General features: G+C 55.3%; 3 pseudogenes; all 3 read left to right on the forward strand.

Annotated features, from left to right (window-relative positions):
* Positions 1 to 1,209: 1,209 nt before the first annotated feature.
* On the forward strand, positions 1,210 to 2,663 carry LOC131177329 (uncharacterized; annotated as a pseudogene).
* Positions 2,664 to 8,152: 5,489 nt separating this feature from the next.
* On the forward strand, positions 8,153 to 8,888 carry LOC131177327 (uncharacterized; annotated as a pseudogene).
* Positions 8,889 to 22,798: 13,910 nt separating this feature from the next.
* On the forward strand, positions 22,799 to 23,525 carry LOC131177328 (uncharacterized; annotated as a pseudogene).
* The last annotated feature ends 1,322 nt before the right edge of the window (positions 23,526 to 24,847 follow it).

Genomic DNA, 24,847 nt, shown 5'->3' on the forward strand with positions numbered 1-24,847 from the left:
ATTTAACGATTTGCACGCCAAGATCGCCGCGCCTCCACCGTAGTTTCTCGCTTCGCCCCGCCAGCATAGTTCACCATCTTTCGGTCCCGACAGCATGCTCTCACTCAACCCTTCTCGTAAGATCGAGGTCGGCCGGCGGTGCAACCTCTGGGATCCCGCCACGCCTTCCTTGCGCTTACGGTTTACTTCGCCCGCTGACTCGCATACATGTCGACTTTGGTCCGTGTTTCAAGACGGCCGAATGGGGAGCCCGCCGCCGACGCCAGAGCGCTACGGGTGCCGGGCACGCCGTGACGGGCGCTACCGATGTCCACGATCGCCGCGACGGCGCCTCCGCGGGCGCTTTAGTGCCCGGCTTGGGCCGCCACGCGATCCGCCGGTCCGCGCTTCGAAGCCGATCGGGCGACCGCTTGTCGCTGCTCCACATCCGGACGGGCGCATCGCCGCCCCCATCCGCTTCCTCCCGACAATTTCAAGCACTCTTGACTCTCTTTTCAAAGTCCTTTTCATCTTTCTCGCGCAGATTTGTTCGCCATCTGCCTCTCGCACGATTTAGCCTTGGACGGAATTTACCGCCCGATTGGGGTCTGATTCCCAAACAACCCGACTCGCAGACAATACCGTGGTGCGACAGGTCCGGCACGACGGGGCTCTCACCTTCTCCGCGCCTCTTCCAGGGACTTGGGCCCGGCCCGCCGAGGACGCTTCTCCAGATTACAATTCGACGCCGAGGGCGCCCGATTCTCAAGCCGGGCTCTTCCTGCTCGCCGCCGCTACTAGGGGAATCTCGTAAGTTTCTTTTTCCTCCGCTTTATTGATATGCTTAAACTCACGGGTGTTCCTACCGACTGGTCGCGTCGGAGGCGCTCCTCAGGGACGCGCAGGGGTCTCGGTCCCGGTGGCCGGCGACGCGCGCGGCTCACCGAGGGTCTTTCAACCACCGATAGTCAGGCGATCATCGCCGAGGACTCGCTTTTGGGCCAACCGCGAGCGAGGAGCGCACGGAGGCCAGATCCGCTTCGCACCGCACGGGCGAGGGGTTGGGGCGACGGCTGCGTGACACCTGTGCAGACGCGTTCTCACGGATGGCTTCGGCGCAACTTGGCGCTCAAAGACTCGATGGTTCGCGGATTCTCGCAATTCACACCAAGCATCGATTTTGCCGCGCTCTTCATCGGCGCGAGCCGAGATATCCGCTGCCGAGTCGCTATGGTTCTCGAAGAGGACGACGCTGCCCCGAACGGAGCGCTTCTTTTCGCTTCATGTTCCTGGCGCTTCGCACGGTTGGTTGTTAGGCCGCGAGAGCCGGCGGGCGAGGCCCACCGCTTCCTCGACCTTTCGGGCGACGGGGACCAAGGCCCCCGCGTCCCCGCTGCTTGTGGACGCTGTCATGCGGTCGCTCGCGGAGCGTGTTTCGACAATGATCCTTCCGCAGTTCACCTACGGAAACCTTGTTACGACTTTTACTTCCTCTAAATGATAAGGTTCGCGACTTCGCGACGCCGCCGGGCGCGAACCGCCCACGCCGCCGCGATCCAACACTTCACCTGACCATTCAATCGGTAGGAGCGACGCGGTGTGTACAAAGGGCGTGGACGTAGTCAACGCGAGCCGATGACTCGCGCTTACTAGGAATTCCTCGCTGAAGACCAACAATTGCAATGATCTATCCCCATCACGATGAAATTTCAAAGATTACCCGCCCGCTTCGCCAAGGCTATAGACTCGCTGAATACATCGCAGTAGCGCGCGGCGCCCGTAACATCTAAGGGCATCACTGCACTGCTATTGCCTCAAACTTCCTTGGCCTAAAAGGCCATAGTCCTCTAAGAAGCCGTCCGCGAGGGTCACCTCCGCATAGCTAGTTAGCAGGCCGAGGTCTCGCTCGCTAACTAATTAACTGCATAAATCGCTTCCACCAACTAAGAACGCCATGCACCACCACCCATAGAATCAAGAAAGAGCTCTCACCACAATCCTTACTATGTCCGACTCGTAAGTTTCCCGTGTTGAGTCAAATTAAGCCGCAGTGCTCCACTCCCGTGGTGCCCTTCCACAATTCCTTTAAGTTTCAGCCTTGCACCATACTCCCTAACCCAAAGACTTTGATTTCTCATAAGGTGCCATGAGTCCTAAAAGCAACATCCGCCGATCCTCGGCTCGGCATCGCTTATGGTTGAGACTAGGACGGTATCCGATCGCCTTCGAGCCCCCAACTTTCGCTCTGATTAATGAAAACATCCTTGGCAAATGCTTTCGCAGCTTGTTCGCCTTTCATAAATCCAAGAATTTCACCGACTATGAAATACGAATGCCCCCGATCGTCCCTCGTTAATCATTACTCCGATCCCGAAGGCCAACACAATAGGACCGAAATCCTATGATGTTATCCCATGCTAATGTATCCAGAGCGTAGGCTTGCTTTGAGCACTCTAATTTCTTCAAAGTAATACGAGGCACGACTCCGCCGCTTAAGGCCGTGGAGCGCATCGCCGCAGTAAGGGACGAGCCGACAGTGCACACCGCGAGGCGACCGGCCGACCCAACCCAAGGTCCAACTACGAGCTTTTTAACCGCAACAACTTAAATATACGCTATTGAGCCGAATTACCGCGTACCGCACCGCATTTGCCCTCCAATGGATCCTCGTTAAGGGATTTAGATTGTACTATTCCAATTACTGCACTCAAGAGCCCGGTATTGTTATTTATTGTCACTACCTCCCGCGTGTCGATTGGGTAATTTGCGCGCCGCCTTCCTTGGATGTGGTAGCCGCTTCTCGTGCTCCTCTCCTAATCGAACCCTAATTCTCCGTCACCCGCCACCACCATGGTAGGCCTCATCCTACCATCGAAAGTTGATAGGGCGTAAATTTGAATGATGCGCCGCCGCACGATGGCCGCGGCGATCCGCCGAGTTATCATGAATCATCGTGAGCAACGCGCAGAGCCCGCGCCGACCTTTTATCTAATAAATGCATCCCTTCCGTAAGTCGGGTTTGTTGCACGATAGCTCTAGAATTACTACTGCTATCCGAGTAGCGTATACCATCAAACAAACTATAATCGATTTAATGAGCCATTCGCAGCTTTCACACCAATTAGTTCATACTTACACATGCATGGCTTAATCTTTGAGACAAGCATATGACTACCGCGTGATCAACCGTAGCATTCCTTCGCGACGGCTGCCGCTCGCGACGAAGCTCCCGCGAGCCGAGGCCTCGAGACAGCGCGCCGGCCGCTCCGCTACCGATTGGACGCTTGGGCTGATGGAGGAGTTGCCACCCTCCGCCCGCATCACATTCCGCATCCGAGAGCACAATGACATTCCGTGGGCCACGGCAGCGCTGAGGCATGCTTGGAGCACTGATGCCGCTACGGGTTCACCTCGCACTCCTAAACAAGGCGCAGCTAAAACGGACAAAGATAGCTTTCAATTCCGCTGTGGGTATGCAACACAGAACCGAACCATGTCACCGAGGCACATTCCGCCTCGCAACAATCAAGGGGATCGAGCCAACAGCTCAATGCTCGAGCAAAGAGCCCGCCAACCCAAACGACTCAAACAACCGCCATGCGCCGCCACGCACGTTGAGCGTTGATCCCACTCCAACGAATTGCTCCGACGCAGCGTAAGCACGATGGGAAGTCAAAACGCCGAATGGAACCGCTACTCACACCGCTTGGCGCTAAACAAATCCGAGGAGGGACGGCTTAACAAAGGAAATACAAGCAACACGGCGACCCGCCTGATTCTCGACGTAGCGCTGACTCGCCACGAGGATTCCCATACAAAGCTGCCTCGCCTTTGCCTCAAGAAACGCACATCGGATTGAGCACAGCCACCAACGCCGCACCTCACCAAGCACTCGCCGCCTCAACAAAACATCCGCACTGTGCTCATCCCCGCAACCTTAGTAGCAAATGCAAGCACCGGAAGGGAAAGAACGGGCTTTGTAACAGGTAATCACCGCACCAAGAAACTCGCCGCATAATGTTCTCAACACATGCTCCCGCTGAAGCTCATGCATCGGCCGAGCACATGTGGCATGAAACGCCACGCCTCACCTCAACATTCGCACAACTTCAAAGCAAAGTAAAGGCACCGTGCTCGCCCTCAACCTAAGCAAAGGCAACGATCACAAAGGGACACATCGACGCAAGCAACAATGCACACCACCGCAATCGAAGGAAAGCGCTACCACTCAATGCCACAACTCATGCCTCGACATCGCCACAAGATAGGATCAAGCACGCATCGTAACGCCACGCCTCTCCCAACACTTGTAATGCCTCAACACTTGCGGAAGCACCGCCACCATTCCCACAACCCGAGCAATGCACGATCGCAATGTTCCGACGCCCATCCACGACCCCGAGTAATGTAGCATCCCAACTCCCCGCAAGCCTTCCCCATCGTGAGCTCACCCCATGCCCGATGGCGTTGCATGTCCGCTCGCACTCGACACAAGCACAAAGACGTAAGCACCATGCCCACACCTTGTACCGACTTTCACTTAACACCCTCGAGAGCAAGGAGATCGACCCCAATAAAGCTCTGGCCTACCACTGCACTCCAAAGTCCTCAAAAGCCTATGCCACCGAGAACTCACACCATGCCCAAGCAGTATCGCTTATCCACAAGACGCCAAAGACAGAATAGCACGTAAATGCCACGCCCACACCTTGCACCAAAGATCCAATTGACACACGCAAGCATGGAGATCGCCCCAATAGCACCGGGTTCATCGCCGTGATTCGAAGTCCAGCCCAAGGAGTTAGTTTGCAAACGCTGGCCAACCGAAGCTCCCATGCCCAAGGTAACGCATGTCCGCCGCACGCCTAAGACAAGCACAAAGACGCAAATGCCATGCTCGCACCATGCACTCAGCATCCATTCGACACACTTTTATATAGGATTCAACCACCGATTCATGTCCCTCAATTGTCGCGAACGGGCCCGAGCCATGGCGTCGCCCACCACGCACGGGATTTTTTCCGATTTTTTCCGACTACCAAACGACGCCGTAGAGGTTGAGAGTTGGCAAACAAGCAAATATCAATGCTAAACCGATGCCCACATATGGCCCGGAGGCATCCCTGTGCCCGGCCTTGTCAGCCCTGTGGGGGTGACTACCCACACCCCCCTAAAGAGCAGTAGGAACCCAATGTAGTCTGGCATGCGGAAACATGACTATGTCTGAGCCATCACACCCCCCCTAAAAAATTCAATTTTGGGTATTTTGACCTGATTTTTTGCAGAGGTGTTTAGAAAAATGTAATCTACTCTCACAAAAATTTTGAAATTTTTTTTTTCACCGTAGCTATTTTTTTTTATTTTTTTAACCCGAAAAATACATAAATTCATAAAAAATAGAAAACTCATCAGAAAATCACCAAATTTTTTGTGGAACATCATAAAAATATTATAAACCCATTTGAGTTGTCATTGGGTGGTTTTCTTAAAGTTTGCACGGAGAATTGGCTTAGGGGCATAACATTTGGCCATATCGGCATGGAAGGTAAGTAGAGAAAAAATCATAGAAGAGTTGTCATGTGCACAATATTAGATTTTGTGCTCTTTATACTCAATGAGGGAATTGTTCCATAAAACATGAAGCACAAAACCTTAGGGTCATAGTGAGAACGCAAGAAGCGCTCCATAGATAGCATCCCCACATGATGAAGGTAAGCGTAGATGCAAGGCACCAATGACTGGAATATCTTGGGTAATATTTCAATCACGTATACGAAGAGAATAACATAACTTATAAGCAAAAAGCATGTTAGGGACGAGAGCCTGCCGAAAATAAAAATGTTAGTGTATGCTAGCAAAGGGGCCAGGCAAACCTCTTTTTTGCCTATTAGCTGAGGAATAAAACTGCATCCCGTGCCAATTATAGCCTCAGTTTGCATGAGATGGGTGAATAACCAACGCCCCCCGTGCAAGAGCACCGGGAGGCGCGGCATCGCCACGGCCCGCTTGGGAGCAATCGAGGAATCGGCATCGCCACGGCCCGCTTGGGCAATCGAGGCACTGGCATCGCCACGGCCCGCTTGGGAGCAATCGGGAGGAATCGGGCATCGCCACGCCAATCGGGAGCAATCGAGGCACTGGCATCGCCACGGCCCGCTTGGGAGCAATCGAGGAACTGGCATCGCCACGGCCCGCTGGGCAATCGAGGCACCGGCATCGCCACGCCCGCTTGGGAGCAATCGAGGCACCGCACGCCACGCCAATCGGCGGGAGCAATCGAGGCACTGGCATCGCCACGCCCGCTTGGGGCAATCGAGGCATCGGGCATCGCCACGGCCCGCTTGGCAATCGAGGCACTGGCATCGCCACGGCCCGACGGGGCAACCGGGAGGCATCGCACGCCACGGCCAATCGGGGGAGCAATCGAGGCACCGGGCATCGCCACGGCCCGCTTGGGGCAATCGGGAGGCACTGGCATCGCCACGGCCCGCCGGGGCAATCGAGGCACCGGGCATCGCCACGGCCCGCCGGGGCAATCGGGAGGCACTGGCATCGCCACGGCCCGCTGGGAGCAATCGAGGCACTGGCATCGCCACGGCCCGCCGGGGCAATCGAGGCACCGGGCATCGCCACGCCCGCTGGGGCAATCGGGAGGCACTGGCATCGCCACGCCCGCCGGGAGCAATCGAGGCACTGGCATCGCCACGGCCCGCTTGGGCAATCGGGAGGCACCGGGCATCGCCACGGCCCGCTGGGAGCAATCGGGAGGCACTGGCATCGCCACGCCCGCTGGGGCAATCGGGAGGCATCGGGCATCGCCACGCCCGCCGGGAGCAATCGAGGCACTGGCATCGCCACGGCCCGCTTGGGCAATCGGGAGGCACTGGCATCGCCACGGCCCGCCGGGAGCAATCGGGAGGCACCGGGCATCGCCACGGCCCGCTGGGGCAATCGGGAGGCATCGGGCATCGCCACGGCCCGCCGGGCAATCGAGGCACTGGCATCGCCACGGCCCGCTTGGGGCAATCGGGAGGCACTGGCATCGCCACGGCCCGCCGGGGCAATCGAGGCACTGGCATCGCCACGCCCGCTGGGGCAATCGGGAGGCACCGGGCATCGCCACGCCCGCCTGGGAGCAATCGGGAGGCACTGGCATCGCCACGCCCGCCGGGGCAATCGGGAGGCATCGGCACGCCCGCTTGGGCAATCGAGGCACCGGGCATCGCCACGGCCCGCCGGGGCAATCGGGAGGCACTGGCATCGCCACGGCCCGCTTGGGAGCAATCGAGGCATCGCACGCCACGCCATCGCAATCGGGAGGAATCGGGCATCGCCACGCCAATCGAGGGGAGCAGGGAGGCATCGGGCATCGCCACGGCCCGACGGGGCAATCGAGGCACCGGGCATCGCCACGCCCGCTGGGAGCAATCGAGGCACCGCATCGCCACGGCCCGCCGGGGCAAATCGGGAGGCACTGGCACCGCCACCGCCAATCGAGGGGATCAACCGAGGCATCGGGCATCGCCACGCCTGCTTTTGGACTTGGGAAAGGGATGGTGCTCGCGCTTGACCTTTAATGTTTCAAGACTTGCCGCACCGAAGTGATGGGGGCATCCTCGCACGTTAAGGGACGGAGGGTAAGGGGGCGCTAACCTCGTGGGGCGTAGAGGAGATGAGGCGAGGGGGAGGGACGACCTGAGCGACAAAGGGCTGAATCTCGCGGATCGTGGCAGCAAGGCCACTCGCCACTTACAATACCCCGTCACAGATGGCCGCCCGCAAAGCGATTCTCGCCCGACGCCCGTGGGAATAGTACTTCATGCCCGCGCTGCTCGTCCGCCGCTGGGCTTGGCCAACGGCACGCGGCTCGGGGCCGGAGGGCCCCCATCGCTGGTCGGCAAGCGGCGCCGACACGGGCGTTGCCGCTCGCCCTGATTCTCGACTTAGAGGCGTTTCACCATAATCCAAATAAGACGGTAGCTTCACACGCCATCGCTTTTCAACCAAGCGATGACCAATTGTGCGAATCAACCGCCTCTCGCATTCAGGTTGAATTACCACGCGACGCCGGCCATCGCAGGGTAAAACTAACCTCGCCTCACGACGGCCTAAACCCACCACGCTCCCTATTGGTGGGTGAACAATCCAACACTTGGTGAATTCTCGCTTCACAATGATAGGAAGAGCCGACATCGAAGGATCAAAAGCAACGCCGCTTATGAACGCTTGGTCGCCACAAGCCGCTTATCCCCGTGGTAACTTTTCCGACACCTCTAGCTTCAAATTCAAGGTCTAAAGGATCGATAGGCCACGCTTTCACTGGCTCAGATTCGCATCGGAAATCGTAATCAAACGAAGCTTTTACCCTTTGTTCCACACGAGATTTCGCTCGCTGAGCTCATCTTAGACACCGCGTTATCTTTTAACAGATGTGCCGCCTCACCAAACTCCCCACCGACAATGTCTTCCGCCGGACGGCCGCGTGGCGGCCTTGGGTCCAAAAAGAGGGGCGAGGCCCCGCCTCCGATTCACTAATAAGTAAAATAACGTTAAAAGTAGTGGTATTTCACCGCCGCCGCTTCCGGCCCCACTTATCCTACACCTCTCAAGTCATTTCACAAAGTCTGACTAGAGTCAAGCTCAACAGGTCTTCTTTCCTCACGATTCCGCCAAGCCCGCTCTTTGGCCGTGGTTTCGCCGATAGTAGACAGTGACAAGTGGGAATCTCGTTAATCCATTCATGCGCTACTAATTAGATGACGCAGGCATTTGGCTACCTTAAGAGAGTCATAGTTACTCCCGCCGCTTACCCGCGCTTGGTTGAATTTCTTCACTTTGACATTCGTGAGCATCGGGCGTAAATCACATTGCGTGAGCATCCGCAGGACCATCGCAATGCTTTGTTTTAATTAAACAATGGATTCCCTTGTCCGCACTCGCTCGAAGTCGATCGCTCGACGCCGGAAGGCCCCCGAGGCCGCTCACCGTCTCGCTCGGCAAGACGCTGGCGACCCGCCTCGCCGCGGAGCAGCCGAGCAGTCCGCCGACAACCGACGGTTCGGATCGGGACCCCGCCCAAATCTCGTGAGCCAATCCTTTTCCCGAGGTTACTGATCCGCTTTGCCGACTTCCCTTGCCTACATTGTTCCATTGGCCGCAGGTCGCTCACCTTGGAGACCGATGCGTTATGAGTACGACCGGGCGCGGAGGCACTCGGCCCTCCGGATTTTCACGGGCCGGGCGCACCGACACCGCGACGCGGCGGTGCTCTTCCGGCCGCTGACCCTACCTCCGATCGAAGTCGCTTCTGTGGTGGGCGGGCTCGTTAAACGTAAAAGATAACTCTTCCCGAGGCCCCGCCGACGCCTCCGACTTCTAACGCCGCCACACCAAGGCCCTGCTCGGGAATTTTAACCCGATTCCTTTCGGCTCGCATACGGACGCTACCGTCGGACGGGCTTCCCGCCTCTTAGGATCGACTAACCCATGTGCAAGTGCCGCTCACATGGAACCTTTCCTCTTCGCCTTCAAAGTTCTCATTTGAATATTTGCTACTACCACTAAGATCCGCACCGACGGCCCGCCCGCTCGCTCGGTTTTGCAGCCGCGCCGCGCCTCCTACTCATCTGGCTCGCTCTTGCCCCGACGGCCGGTATAGGTCGCGCGCTTAAGCGCCATCCATTTTCGGGCTAGTTGATTCGGCAGTGAGTTGTTACACACTCCTTAGCGGATTTCGACTTCCATGACCACCGCCCCGTTGCCTTAATCGACCAACACCCTTTGTGGGTTCTCGTTAGCGCACCTTGCACCAGAATCTCCTGCTCATCCCGCATCGCTAGCTCGCTACCAAAAATGGCCCACTTGGAGCTCGATTCGTGGCGCCACAAATGGGCACCGCGCTGGCCCTACCTATTTAAAGTTTGAGAATAGGTCGAGGGCGCTGCGCCCGATGCCTCTAATCATTGGCTTTACCCGATAGAACTCGCCCCGAGCTCCAGCTATCCCGAGGGAAACTTCTGAGGGAACCAGCTACTAGACGGCTCGATTAGTCTTTCGCCCTATACCCAAGTCGATTTAACGATTTGCATCGCCAAGATCGCCGCGCCTCCACCGTAGTTTCTCCGCTTCGCCCGCCAGCATAGTTCACCATCTTTCGGTCCCGACAGCATGCTCTCACCGAACCCTTCTCGTAAGATCGAGGTCGGCCGGCGGTGCAACCCTGGGATCCCGCCACGCCTTCCTTGCGCTTTACGGTTTACTCCGCCCGCTGACTCGCATACATGTCGACTTTGGTCCGTGTTTCAAGACGGCCGAATGGGGAGCCCGCCGCCGACGCCAGAGCGCCATGGTGCCGGGCACGCCGTGATTCGCCAGCTGATGTCCACGATCGCCGCGACGGCTCACGGGCGCTTAGTGCCCGGCTTGGGCCACGCGATCCAAGGCTGGTCCGCGCTTCGAAGCCGATCGGCGGACCGCTTGTCGCTGCTCCACATCCGACCGGGCGCATCGCGCCCCCATCCGCTTCCTCCCGACAATTTCAAGCACTCTTTGACTCTCTTTTCAAAGTCCTTTTCATCTTTCCTCGCAGATTTGTTCGCCATCTGCCTCGCACGATTTAGCCTTGGACGGAATTTACCGCCTGATTGGGGCAGATTCCCAAACAACCCGACTCGCAGACAACGTGGTGCGACAGTGGTCCGGCACGACGGCTCACTTTCTCCGCGCTTCTTCCAGGGACTTGGGCCCGGCCCGCACGAGGACGCTTCTCCAGATTACACCGGACGCCGAGGGCGCCCGATTCTCAAGCCGGGCTCTTCCTGCTCGCCGCCACATTAGGGGAATCTCGTAAGTTTTTCCTCCGCTTTATTGATATGCTTAAACTCACGGGTGTTCCTACCGACTGGGTCGCGGTCGGAGGCGCTCCTCGGGGACGCGCAGGGGTCTCGGGTCCCGGTGGGCGGACGCGCGCCTGGTCCGAGGGTCTTTCAACCACCGATAGCCGTGGCGTATCATCGCCGAGGACTCGCTTTTGGGCCAACCGCGAGCGAGGAGCGCACGGAGGCCAGATCCGCTTCGCACCCGCACGGGCGAGGGGTTGGGGGCGACGCTGCGTGACACCTGTGCAGACGCGTTCTCACGGATGGCTTCGCGCAACTTGCGCTCAAAGACTCGATGGTTCGCGGATTCTCGCAATTCACACCAAGCATCGATTTTGCGCGCTTCTTCATCGATGCGAGCCGAGATATCCGCTGCCGAGTCGCTATGGTTCTCGAAGAGGACGACGCTGCCCGAACGGAGCGCTTTTTCGCTTCATGTTCCTTGGCGCTTCGCCGGTTGGTTGTTAGGCGAGAGCCGGCGGGCGAGGCCCACCGCTTCCTCGACTTTCGGCGACGGGGACCGAAGGCCCGCGTCCTCGCTGCTTGTGGACGCTGTCATGGGTCGCTCATGCGAGCGTGTTTCGACAATGATCCTTCCGCAGTTCACCTACGAAACCTTGTTACGACTTCTCCTTCCTCTAAATGATAAGGTTCGCGACTTCGCGACGCCGCGGCGGCGAACCGCCCACGCCGCGATCCAACACTTCACCTGACCATTCAATCGGTAGGAGCGACGGGCGTGTGTACAAAGGGCGTGGACGTAGTCAACGCGAGCCGATGACTCGCGCTTACTAGGAATTCCTCGCTGAAGACCAACAATTGCAATGATCTATCCCCATCACGATGAAATTTCAAAGATTACCCGCCCGCTTACCAAGGCTATAGACTCGCTGAATACATCGCAGAAGCGCGGCGCCCGTAACATCTAAGGGCATCACTGCACTGCTATTGCCTCAAACTTCCTTGGCCTAAAAGGCCATAGTCCTCTAAGAAGTCGCCGCGAGGGTCACCTCCGCATAGCTAGTTAGCAGGCCGAGGTCTCGCTCGCTAACTAATTAACTGCATAAATCGCTTCCACCAACTAAGAACGCCATGCACCACCACCCATAGAATCAAGAAAGAGCTCTCACCACAATCCTTACTATGTCCGACTCGTAAGTTTCCCTGTTGAGTCAAATTAAGCCGCAGTGCTCCACTCGTGGTGCCCTTCCACAATTCCTTTAAGTTTCAGCTTGCGACCATACTCCCTAACCCAAAGACTTTGATTTCTCATAAGGTGCCATGAGTCCTAAAAGCAACATCCGCCGATCCTCGGCTCGGCATCGCTTATGGTTGAGACTAGGACGGTATCCGATCGCCTTCGAGCCCCCAACTTTCGCTCTGATTAATGAAAACATCCTGGCAAATGCTTTCGCAGCTTGTTCGCCTTTCATAAATCCAAGAATTTCACCGACTATGAAATACGAATGCCCCCGACTGTCCCTGTTAATCATTACTCCGATCCCGAAGGCCAACACAATAGGACCGAAATCCTATGATGTTATCCCATGCTAATGTATCCAGAGCGTAGTCATGCTTTGAGCACTCTAATTTCTTCAAAGTAACAATACGAGGCACGACTCCGCTAAGGCGCCGAGCGCATCGCCGCAGTAGGGACGAGCCGACAGTGCACACCGCGAGGCGGACCGGCCGACCCAACCCAAGGTCCAACTACGCAGCTTTTTAACCGCAACAACTTAAATATACGCTTATTGAGCCGAATTACCGCGCCGCCGCACCGCATTTGCCCTCCAATGGATCCTCGTTAAGGGATTTAGATTGTACTATTCCAATTACCACTCAAGAGCCCTGTATTGTTATTTAGTGTCACTACCTCCCGTGTCGATTGGGTAATTTGCGCTACCGCCGCTTTCCTTGGATGTGGTAGCCGCTTCTCGTGCTCCTCTCCTAATCGAACCCTAATTCTCCGTCACCCGTCACCACCATGGTAGGCCTCATCCTACCATCGAAAGTTGATAGGCGTAAATTTGAATGATGCGCCGCACGATGGCCGTGCGATCCGCCGAAAGTTATCATGAATCATCGTGAGCAACGCAGAGCCCGCGCCGACCTTTTATCTAATAAATGCATCCCTTCCGTAAGTCGGGTTTGTTGCACGATAGCTCTAGAATTACTACTGCTATCCGAGTAGCGTATACCATCAAACAAACTATAATCGATTTAATGAGCCATTCGCAGCTTCACAATCAATTAGTTCATACTTACACATGCATGGCTTAATCTTTGAGACAAGCATATGACTACCGGCAGATCAACCGTAGCATTCCTTCGCGACGGCTGCCGCGACGAAGCTCCCGCGAGCCGAGGCCTCGAGACACAGCGCTTGGCTCCGCTACCGATTGGACGCTTGGGCTGATGGAGGAGTTGCCACCCTCCGCCCGCATCACATTCCGCATCCGAGAGCACAATGACATTCCGTGGGCCACGGCAGCGCTGAGGCATGCTTGGAGCACTGATGCCGCCACGGGTTCACTCGCACTCCTAAACAAGGCGCAGCGAAACGGACAAAGATAGCTTTCGACCCGCTGCGGGTATGCAACACAGAACCGAATCATGTCACCGAGGCACATTCCGCCTCGCAACAATCAAGGGGATCGAGCCAGCTTCAATGCTCGAGCAAAGAGCCCGCCAACCCAAACGACTCAAACAATCGCCATGCGCCGCCACGCACGTTGAGCGCTGATCCCACTCCAACGAATTGCCCCCGACGCAGCGTAAGCACGATGGGAAGTCAAAACGCCGAATGGAACCGCTACTCACACCGCTTGGCGCCAAACAAATCCGAGGAGGGACGGCTTAACAAAGGAAATACAAGCAACACGGCGACCCGCCTCGATTCTCGACGTAGCGCTGACTCGCCACGAGGATTCCCATACAAAGGTTTCGCCTTTGCCTCAAGAAACGCACATCTGATTGAGCAGCACCAACGCCGCACTCTCACCAAGCACTCGCCGCTCAACAAAACATCCGCACTGTGCTCATCCCCGCAACCTTAGTAGCAAATGCAAGCACCGGAAGGGAAAGAATGGGGCTTTGTAATGCAGTAATCACCGCACCAAGAAACTCGCCAGATAATGTTCTCAACACATGCCTCCGAAGCTCATGCATCGGCCGAGCACATGTGGCATGAAACGCCACGCCTCACCTCAACATTCGCACAACTTCAGAAAGTAAAGGCACCGTGCTCGCCCTCAACCTAAGCAAAGGCAACGATCACAAAGGGACACATCGACGCAAGCAACAATGCACACCACCGCAATCGGCGAAAGCGCTACCACTCAATGCCACAACTCATGCCTCGACATCGCCGCAAGATAGGATCAAGCACGCATCGTAACGCCACGCCTCTCCCAACACTTGTAATGCCTCAACACTTGCGGAAGCACCGCCACCATTCCCACAACCCGAGCAATGCACGATCGCAATGTACTCCGACGCCCATCCACGACTCCCGAGTAATGTAGCATCCCAACTCCCCGCAAGCCTTCCCCATCGTGAGCTCACCCCATGCCCGATGGCGTTGCATGTCCGCTCGCACTGACACAAGCACAAAGACGTAAGCACCATGCCCACACCTTGTACCGACTTTCACTTAACACCTCGAGAGCAAGGAGATCGACCCCAATAAAGCTCGGCCTACCACTGCACTCCAAAGTCCTCAAAAGCCTATGCCACCGAGAACTCACACCATGCCCAGCATCGCTTATCCGCAAGACGCCAAAGACAGAATAGCACGTAAATGCCACGCCCACACCTTGCACCAAAGATCCAATTGACACACGCAAGCATGGAGATCGCCCCAATAGCACCGGGTTCATCGCCGTGATTCGAAGTCCAGCCCAAGGAGTTAGTTTGCAAACGCTGGCCAACCGAAGCTCCCATGCCCAAAGTAACGCATGTCCGCCGCACGCCTAAGACAAGCACAAAGACGCAAATGCCATGCTCGCACCATGCACTAGCATCCATTCGACACACTTTTATATAGGATTCAACCACCGATTCATTTCCCACAATTGTCGCGAACGGCCCGAGCCATGGCGTCGCCCACCACGCACGGATTTTTTCCGATTTTGTCCGACATCCAACCGACGGGTAGAGGTGGAGAGGGGGCTAACAAGCTAATTTCCATGCTAAACCGATGCCCACATATGGCCCGGAGGCATCCCTGTGCCCGGCCTTCTGTGGGGGTGACTACCCACACCCCTAAAGAGCATTAGGAACACAATGAAGTCCGGGCAGAGGAAACATGACTATGTCCGAGCCATCACACCCCCCCTAAAAAATTCAATTTTGGGTATTTTGACCTGATTTTTTGCAGAGGTGTTTAGAAAAATGTAATCTACTCTCACAAAAATTTTGAAATTTTTTTTTTCACCGTAGCTATTTTTTTTTATTTTTTTAACCCGAAAAATACATAAATTCATAAAAAATAGAAAACTCATCAGAAAATCACCAAATTTTTGTGGAACATCAGAAAAATATTATAAACCCATTTGAGTTGTCATTGGGTGGTTTTCTTAAAGTTTGCACGGAGAATTGGCTTAGGGGCATAACATTTGGCCATATCGGCATGGAAGGTAAGTAGAGAAAAAATCATAGAAGAGTTGTCATGTGCACAATATTAGATTTTGTGCTCTTTATACTCAATGAGGGAATTGTTCCATAAAACATGAAGCACAAAACCTTAGGGTCATAGTGAGAACGCAAGAAGCGCTCCATAGATAGCATCCCCACATGATGAAGGTAAGCGTAGATGCAAGGCACCAATGACTGGAATATCTTGGGTAATATTTCAATCACGTATACGAAGAGAATAACATAACTTATAAGCAAAAAGCATGTTAGGGACGAGCTCACTAAAATAAAAATGTTAGTGTATCGGCCATAGCAAAGGGGCCAAAGTAACCTCTTTTTGCCTATTAGCTAAGGAATAAAACCGCATCCCGTACAATTATAGCCTCATTTTGCATGAGATGGGTGAATAATAAACGCCTCGCAAGAGCACCGGGAGGCGCGTGGGCACGGCCCGCTGGGGCAATCGGGAGGCACTGGCATCGCCACGCTTCGGGGCAATCGAGGCACCGGGCATCGCCACGGCCCGCTTGGGAGCAATCGAGGAACTGGCATCGCCACGGCCCGCTTGGGCAATCGGGAGGCACTGGCATCGCCACGGCCCGCTTGGGAGCAATCGAGGAACTGGCATCGCCACGGCCCGCCGGCAATCGGGAGGCATCGGGCATCGCCACGCCAATCAAGGGAGCAATCGGGAGGCACTGGCATCGCCACGGCCCGCTTGGGCAATCGAGGAATCGGGCATCGCCACGCCCGTGTAAGGGGGACAGCCCGTCATCCCTCGAGGATTGGCCAAACCCAGCCAAGCCGTAGGCCTATGAGATGGTATAAGGGCACAGTTGAAGAGAATGAGAAGTTTGCGGGACACTTTTATAAATATGGAATAGTCCAAGGGGGTGTGATGGGTGAGACATACTGATGTCTCCTCCTGCCAGAGGTCACTATGCTCCAAATGCTCTTTAGGGGGGTGTGACTAGTTGGCCATCGGTGAGCACGGTCGGGCACGATCGGGCCAGCTAGTCTCCGAATTTGGTGTCAAGCTCTCCACCATCCCCGGGGTCACTGGCGCAAGGGCGTGACTCTAAGTGAGCTCCCTACGTACTCATTGTACTAGGCGGCGGGCATCGAGCTCTCGAGAGATAGGGACTCGGTGTCTCCATGAAGAAGGAGCTTCATGGACACTACAAGGCCGGGGGGCTTGTAGTGCGCGTCTCTCCTAGGCCCGAGGTTTCGGTATAAGGCCGACGATGCTGCTCGGTATACGGGCCAATGATGCTACTCGGTATAGGGGAACATTGGCTTTGGGTTCAGCCATACGGTCGGATGTTGCTTATTACCTTGCTGTCGGACCATGCCTGTTGCTAGGCTTTCGGAAGATGCGGGAGGATGTGCACGATAAAGGGCGACATCGTGCTACAAGGAATATCAATGCTCGATGATCGGGCTAGATACTTAAAAGACCCTCGATAAGAACACTTGAGATCCTTTATTAAGGGGGAAAGACCTTTGAATACGCAGTAAGGTCGCCTAGATTGGGTGGAAGTCTAGGCGCCGCACGGGACTACTGTCCGAGCTAGGAAGTGGCCCCGTGACAGTTGGTATCAGAGCAAGGTCAGTGCTCGTGATGGATAATAATCCATACCTTCCTTGAGAAATCTTCGATTGTGTGATGCACACGAGATACAAATATAAAGCGATGAAAGCTAATCGTGTGTTCACCTTGAGAAAGGGTGAGCGGAGTGGACAACCCCGAGATGGGGAAAGGGCATGATGTCCTTGTTAGAAACATATGGTGGCATGCACAACGTATAAGTGATATGTTGAGCAAATAAGTATTCTTGATGTTGTTGAGCCCTGAAGAGGTGGTATGCGAGTGCAGTACACCAATTGGGGCTCCTCAATGCAAAGGATGCTAACGTGGTGGCAAATGACATTTGCCAAGCAAGTAACATCTTTTGAGACTTTGGTCGGATAAAAATGAGACGATCGATATTGAGAAAACACTAGAAAATATGGGGCAACTGGTAGCCCTAAAAGCCATTGAGATGGTGAATGACCCTTGTCGGATGAGGAGATAATACTCGGGATTGCTTAAAAGACTGTGAAAGTCTTCGAGATGTGTGGGGACGAGTAAGCCCCAAGGATTGATAAGACGATTGCGAAATTTTGATAGACTGTGGAAGTCTTTCGAGATAGGGGGTGTGTTATCCCCAGGAGTTGTGAAATTGACGGCTTATCTCACGGAGATGGTATCTTACCCTAGTTGGGTTAAGAGTTGGCATTCGGAAGCTACTTGTTGGCTATGAAAGCCTTCAAAATACCTTAACGTATTTTGTGCGAGTAAAGAGATGGAAAATTCGAGATAGCTTAAATGGTTATGAGAACCTTCGGAATGATGGGTTGAAATACCCGAATCGGTATGGAGATGGTTGTTTTCTCCTTGGAGAATGCCATTGCGGTTGGCTGCTATAACCTTCAAATGAAGGATGAGAAATGCATTGAGTCCCTTGAGATAATAATGTTGCTATCCTATGGATAACATAGAAAATGAGACTGTTGCTAGAGTGCAACTTGAGGCGAGACGGTCCTTGAATGCCATTGATGGCAAGTTCGGCTTATGTGTGGATTCTATTGAATCCCACTTAATTACGAGGCGATAGATGCTAAGAGCGGCTGAAGTAAAATCAGCTATGAGATAAATTCGGAAAAGGGACAAGTGGATCCCGAATCATGTTGCGTAGAAATTGAGTTGGCTTACGATAAGCCTAGAAAGGGTATAAAACCCAAGGTCCCATTTCGGAGGTAACGAGTTGGCTAGTGGTAACACGAGAAAGGGCGGAGGCCCAATTGTGCGCGTAAGCACTATTAAGTTGCATTGGCAAACGGTAGCCCGAATGTCCCTATGAAACTCAAAAGTTTCGGATGCCTAGTACTGGTAACTAGGTCATAATGCTGATGGTGGTAGCTTATATGAGAAAAAGCTCACCAAAACAATCGTAAAATACGAGATGGTGCTGTTCAGAGCCACATGGTGATAAAAGTGGTGATACCACATGTGGGAGGGCTGCACGCCTCATTAGATATAGTCTTTTGAGGAGAGGGTAATGACTCCCCGATGAATTGGGTGTGCCAATAGAGCTTGAGGCCACCTTGAATACCTATGAAGTGAGAATACATAGAGATGATGAAGCACTTGTCAAGTGACATTGAGTTATGGGCAAACGAATGATCTTGGGATCACAATTGTGATGATAGTGGGGTCGAAGAGAGTTCCAGACACTTGTGGGAAATCTAAGCAATTGTGATGTCCAAGCATTTAGATTGCGATAACGAGATGAGCTTGATGACTGTGGCAGTCGTGTATATGTGTTTTTCACCGAGGAAACAAAAATAAGAAGCATATGGGATAAGAGAAGTCCCTCGAGGCAATCTTGTGAAATTTTGCAGGTGGAGAGTGCAATCATGAGCAATATGGTAGCCATCGAGGTGTCAACCACATTCCAAGTGGAAGATGAGAAGTAGCAAAAGGTGGAGACCTCAAGAGAACATGAATGTCAAACTCACTTGGCGATGCCCAAGATGAATCAAAACCAAACAGAAAGAGAACGAGGCGAGCGAAAGCAATTGGTAGCCGAGAATTGCTTATCGTCGATAAGCAGTAGCATCAAGAGATGGATATACAAACAATGGGTGTGCAGTAAGAAATGAGGGCAAGCATAACTTGAGCAATGAGTCCCACGAGCATAATGGGAGTTCCCGAGAGGAACGTGGCAATACACGAAATCGGTAATGTGTCAGTTTCGGTATTCATTTACATGATGAATATGTTGTTCATTATTGGCAACTATAATATTATAGCATATCTTCGAAATCGAATATTGTTACTTTCGTATGTCTGAGTTCATGTATAACACTATTTTGTATTGTGATTATTTGCGAGGTACTTATGATGGCGCAACTATAAGGCAAAGCCACGAGAATGACTTAGCGAAGGCCCAAAGAGATTCATGCGGAGGCATGTTGATCACAATACGGAGAAATGAAGCATCGGAGGAATCATCCCAAAATGAGATATGAAGAATTAAGTGGGGGAGTATGCAGATGATTGAACAGATCCATCATAGTGGGAACTCGCTGGGTTGCAATGCCACAAAGAATAATAATGGTCGCATGTGGTTGTCGAGTATCCGAGTGGGGCAGAATGTCACAAGGAAGAAAATGATAATACCATTATTAATCAAGCGGGGTAGCCATTCCATCATTGATCGAGTGGGGCAACCATGCCACCATCCTAACATGAGGATGATATGAAGAATGTGTATGAAGATGGGCACAAGTTGATATGAAAATGCATGAGGGAATCGGTATATGCGAGAACCAGACATGATGAAGGATTTGATGAGGCACAAGGCATTTAGGAGAGCTTGGTCCTACATGATGAATAACATGAAGAGGCACATGATGATCAAGAGAGCATTGTTCAATAGGAGGTGTTCGGGGCAAATCGATGAGGACATCGATCGTCTAAGTGGGGGAGAATGTAAGGGGGACAGCCCGTCATCCCTCGAGGATTGGCCAAACCCAGCCAAGCCGTAGGCCTATGAGATGGTATAAGGGCACAGTTGAAGAGAATGAGAAGTTTGCGGGACACTTTTATAAATATGGAATAGTCCAAGGGGGTGTGATGGGTGAGACATACTGATGTTTCCTCCTGCCAGAGGTCACTATGCTCCAAATGCTCTTTAGGGGGGTGAGACTAGTTGGCCACGGGTGAGCACGGTCGGGCACGATCGGGCCCAGCTAGTCTCCGAATTTGGTGTCAAGCTCTCCACCATCCCCGGGGTCACTGGCGCAAGGGCGTGACTCTAAGTGAGCTCCCTACGTACTCATTGTACTAGGCGGCGGGCATCGAGCTCTCGAGAGATAGGGACTCGGTGTCTCCATGAAGAAGGAGCTTCATGGACACTACAAGGCCGAGGGGCTTGTAGTGCGCGTCTCTCCTAGGCCCGAGGTTTCGGTATAAGGCCGACGATGCCGCTCGGTATACGGGCCAATGATGCCACTCGGTATAGGGGAACAAATATTCTATATTGGCTTTGGGTTCAGCCATACGGTCGGATGTTGCTTATTACCTTGCTGCCGGACAATGCTTGTTGCTAGGCTTTCGGACGATGCGTGAGGATGTACACGATGAAGGGTGACATCGTGCTACAAGGAATATCGATGCTCGATGATCGGGCTGAGATATGTGAAAGACCCTCGATAAGAACACTTGAGATCCAACATAAGGGGGAAAGACCCTTGAATACGAGTAGGCTGGCCTAGATTGGGTGGAAGTCTAGGCGCCGCATGGGACTACTGTCCGAGCTAGGAAGTGGACCCGTGACACGTCGGGGCAATCGGGAGGCACTGGCATCGCCACGGCCCGCTTGGCAATCGGGAGGCATCGCACCGCCACGCCAATCGGCGGAGCAATCGAGGCACTGGCATCGCCACGGCCCGCTTGGGAGCAATCGGGAGGCACTGGCATCGCCACGGCCCGCTGGGCAATCGGGAGGCACCGGGCATCGCCACGGCCCGACGGGGCAATCGGGAGGCACCGGGCATCGCCACGCCAATCGGCGGGAGCAATCGGGAGGCACTGGCATCGCCACGGCCCGCCGGGGCAATCGGGAGGCACTGGCATCGCCACGGCCCGCTGGGGCAATCGGGAGGCACTGGCATCGCCACGGCCCGCTGGGGCAATCGAGGCACTGGCATCGCCACGGCTCGGGCAATCGAGGCACCGGGCATCGCCACGGCCCGCCGGGGCAATCGGGAGGCACTGGCATCGCCACGGCCCGCTGGGAGCAACCGGGAGGCACCGCATCGCCACGGCCCGCTGGGGCAATCGGGAGGCACTGGCATCGCCACGGCCCGCCGGGGCAATCGAGGCACCGGGCATCGCCACGGCCCGCTGGGGGCAATCGGGAGGCACTGGCATCGCCACGGCCGCTTGGCAATCGAGGCATCGGGCATCGCCACGCCAATCGGGAGCAACCGGGAGGCACTGGCATCGCCACGGCCCGCTTGGGCAATCGGGAGGCACCGGGCATCGCCACGGCCCGCCGGGAGCAATCGGGAGGCACTGGCATCGCCACGGCCCGCCGGGGCAATCGAGGAACTGGCATCGCCACGGCCCGCTTGGGGCAATCGGGAGGCACTGGCATCGCCACGCCCGCCGGGGCAATCGGGAGGCACCGGGCATCGCCACGGCCCGCTGGGGCAATCGAGGCACCGGGCATCGCCACGGCCCGCCGGGAGCAATCGGGAGGCATCGGGCATCGCCACGGCCCGCCGGGGCAATCGGGAGGCACTGGCATCGCCACGGCCCGCGGGGCAATCGAGAGGCACCGGGCATCGCCACGGCCCGCTTGGGAGCAATCGAGGCACTGGCATCGCCACGCTCGCCATCGCAACCGAGGAATCGGGCACGCCACGCCAATCGAGGGGAGCAAGTGGGAGGCACTGGCATCGCCACGGCCCGACGGGGCAATCGGGAGGCACTGGGCACGCCACGCCAATCGCTGGGAGCAATCGAGGCACCGCATCGCCACGGCCCGCTTGGGGCAATCGGGAGGCACTGGCACCGCCATCGCCAATCGAGGGGATCAACCGAGGCACTGGGCATCGCCACGGCCTGCTTTGGACTTGGGAAAGGGATGGTGCTCGCGCTTGACCTTTAATGTTTCAAGACTTGCCGCACCGAAAGTGATGGGGGCATCCTCGCACGCTAAGGGACGGAGGGTAAGGGGGCGCTGAACCTCGTGGGGCGTAGAGGAGATGAGGCGAGGGGGAGGGACGACCTGAGCGACAAAGGGCTGAATCTCGGATCGTGGGCAGAAGGCCACTCGCCACTTACAATACCCCGTCACAGATTTAAGCCGCCCGCAAAGCGATTCTCGCCCGACGCCCGTGGGAATAGTACTTCAGCGCCCGCGGCTCGCCCGGCCGGGCTTGGCCAACGGCACGCGCTCTCGGGCCGGAGGGCCTCATCGCTGGCAAGCTGGCGCTGACACGGCGTCGCTCGCCCTGGATTCGACTTAGAGGCGTTTCAACCATAATCCAAATAAGACGGTAGCTTCGCGCCATCGCTTTTCAACCAAGCCGATGACCAATTGTGCGAATCAACCGCCTCTCGCATCAGGTTGAATTACCACGCGACGCTGGCCATCGCAGGGTAAAACTAACCTGCCTCACGACGGCCTAAACCCACCACGCTCCCTATTGGTGGGTGAACAATCCAACACTTGGTGAATTCTCGCTTCACAATGATAGGAAGAGCCGACATCGAAGGATCAAAAGCAACGCCGCTATGAACGCTTGGCTGCCACAAGCCGCTTATCCCCGTGGTAACTTTTCCGACACCTCTAGCTTCAAATTCAAGGTCTAAAGGATCGATAGGCCACGCTTTCACGGCTCAGATTCGCATCGGAAATCGTAATCAAACGAGCTTTTACCCTTTGTTCCACACGAGATTTGCTCGCTGAGCTCATCTTAGACACCGCGTTATCTTTTAACAGATGTGCCGCCCACCAAACTCCCCACCGACAATGTCTTCCGCTCGATCGCCGTGGCGGCCTTGGGTCCAAAAAGAGGGGCGAGGCCCCCCCGCTCCGATTCACTAATAAGTAAAATAACGTTAAAAGTAGTGGTATTTCACCGCCGCCGCTTCCGCCCCACTTATCCTACACCTCTCAAGTCATTTCACAAAGTCTGACTAGAGTCAAGCTCAACAGGTCTTCTTTCCTCACGATTCCGCCAAGCCCGCTCCTTTGGCCGTGGTTTCACTGATAGATAGTGACAAGTGGGAATCTCGTTAATCCATTCATGCGCTACTAATTAGATGACGCAGGCATTTGGCTACCTTAAGAGAGTCATAGTTACTCCCGCCGCTTACCCGCTTGGTTGAATTTCTTCACTTTGACATTCGTGAGCATCGGGCGTAAATCACATTGCGCGGAGCATCCGCAGGACCATCGCAATGCTTTGTTTTAATTAAACAATGGATTCCCTTGTCCGCACTCGCTCGAAGTCGATCGCTCGACGCCGGAAGGCCCCCGAGGCCGCTCACCGCCCTCGGCAAGACGCTGGCGACCCGCCTCGCCGCGGAGCAGCCGAGCAGTCCGCCGACACCGACGGGTTGGGGATCGACCCCGCCCACCTCGTGAGCCAATCCTTTTCCGAGGTTACGATCCGCTTTGCCGACTTCCTTGCCTACATTGTTCCATTGGCCGCAGGTCGCTCACCTGGAGACTGATGCGTTATGAGTACGACGGGCGCGGAGGCACTCGGCCTCCGGATTTTCACTGCCGCCGGCGCACCGACACCGCGCGACGCGGCGGTGCTTCCGCCGCCGACCCTACCTCCGATCGAAGTCGCTTCTGTGGTGGGCGGCTGTTAAACGTAAAAGATAACTCTTCCCGAGGCCCCCGCCGACGCCTCCGACTTCTAACGCCGCCACCGCCAAGGCCCTGCTCGGGAATTTTAACCCGATTCCTTTCGGCGCATGACGCTACTGCCGGACGGCTTCCCCGCCTCTTAGGATCGACTAACCCATGTGCAAGTGCCGCTCACATGGAACCTTTCCTCTTCGCCTTCAAAGTTCTCATTTGAATATTTGCTACTACCACTAAGATTCGCACCGACGGCCGCCCGCCGCTCGCGCTCGGTTTTGCAGCCGCCGCGCCTCCTACTCATCTGGCTCGCTCTGCCCCGACGGCCGGTATAGGTCGCGCGCTAAGCGCCATCCATTTTCGGGCTAGTTGATTCGGCAGTGAGTTGTTACACACTCCTTAGCGGATTTCGACTTCCATGACCACCGCCCCGCTGCCTTAATCGACCAACACCCTTTGTGGGTTCTCGGGTTAGCGCAGCTTGGGCACCGTGAACCCGCTTCCGGCTCATCCCGCATCGCGCTCGCTACCAAAAATGGCCCACTTGGAGCTCTCGATTCGTGGCGCCGCCAAATGGGCACCGCGCACTGGCCCTACCTATTTAAAGTTTGAGAATAGGTCGAGGGCGCTGCGCCCGATGCCTCTAATCATTGGCTTTACCCGATAGAACTCGCCCCGAGCTCCAACTATCCCGAGGGAAACTTCTGAGGGAACCAGCTACTAGACGGCTCGATTAGTCTTTCGCCTCTATACCCAAGTCGATTTAACGATTTGCATCGCCAAGATCGCCGCTGGCCTCCACCGTAGTTTCTCCGCTTCGCCCCGCAGCATAGTTCACCATCTTTCGGTCCCGACAGCATGCTCTCACCAACCCTTCTCGTAAGATCGAGGTCGGCCACGGTGCAACCTCTGGGATCCCGCCAC

Source organism: Hevea brasiliensis, unplaced genomic scaffold, assembly GCF_030052815.1.
Source record: "Hevea brasiliensis isolate MT/VB/25A 57/8 unplaced genomic scaffold, ASM3005281v1 Scaf403, whole genome shotgun sequence".
NCBI lineage: Eukaryota > Viridiplantae > Streptophyta > Magnoliopsida > Malpighiales > Euphorbiaceae > Hevea > Hevea brasiliensis.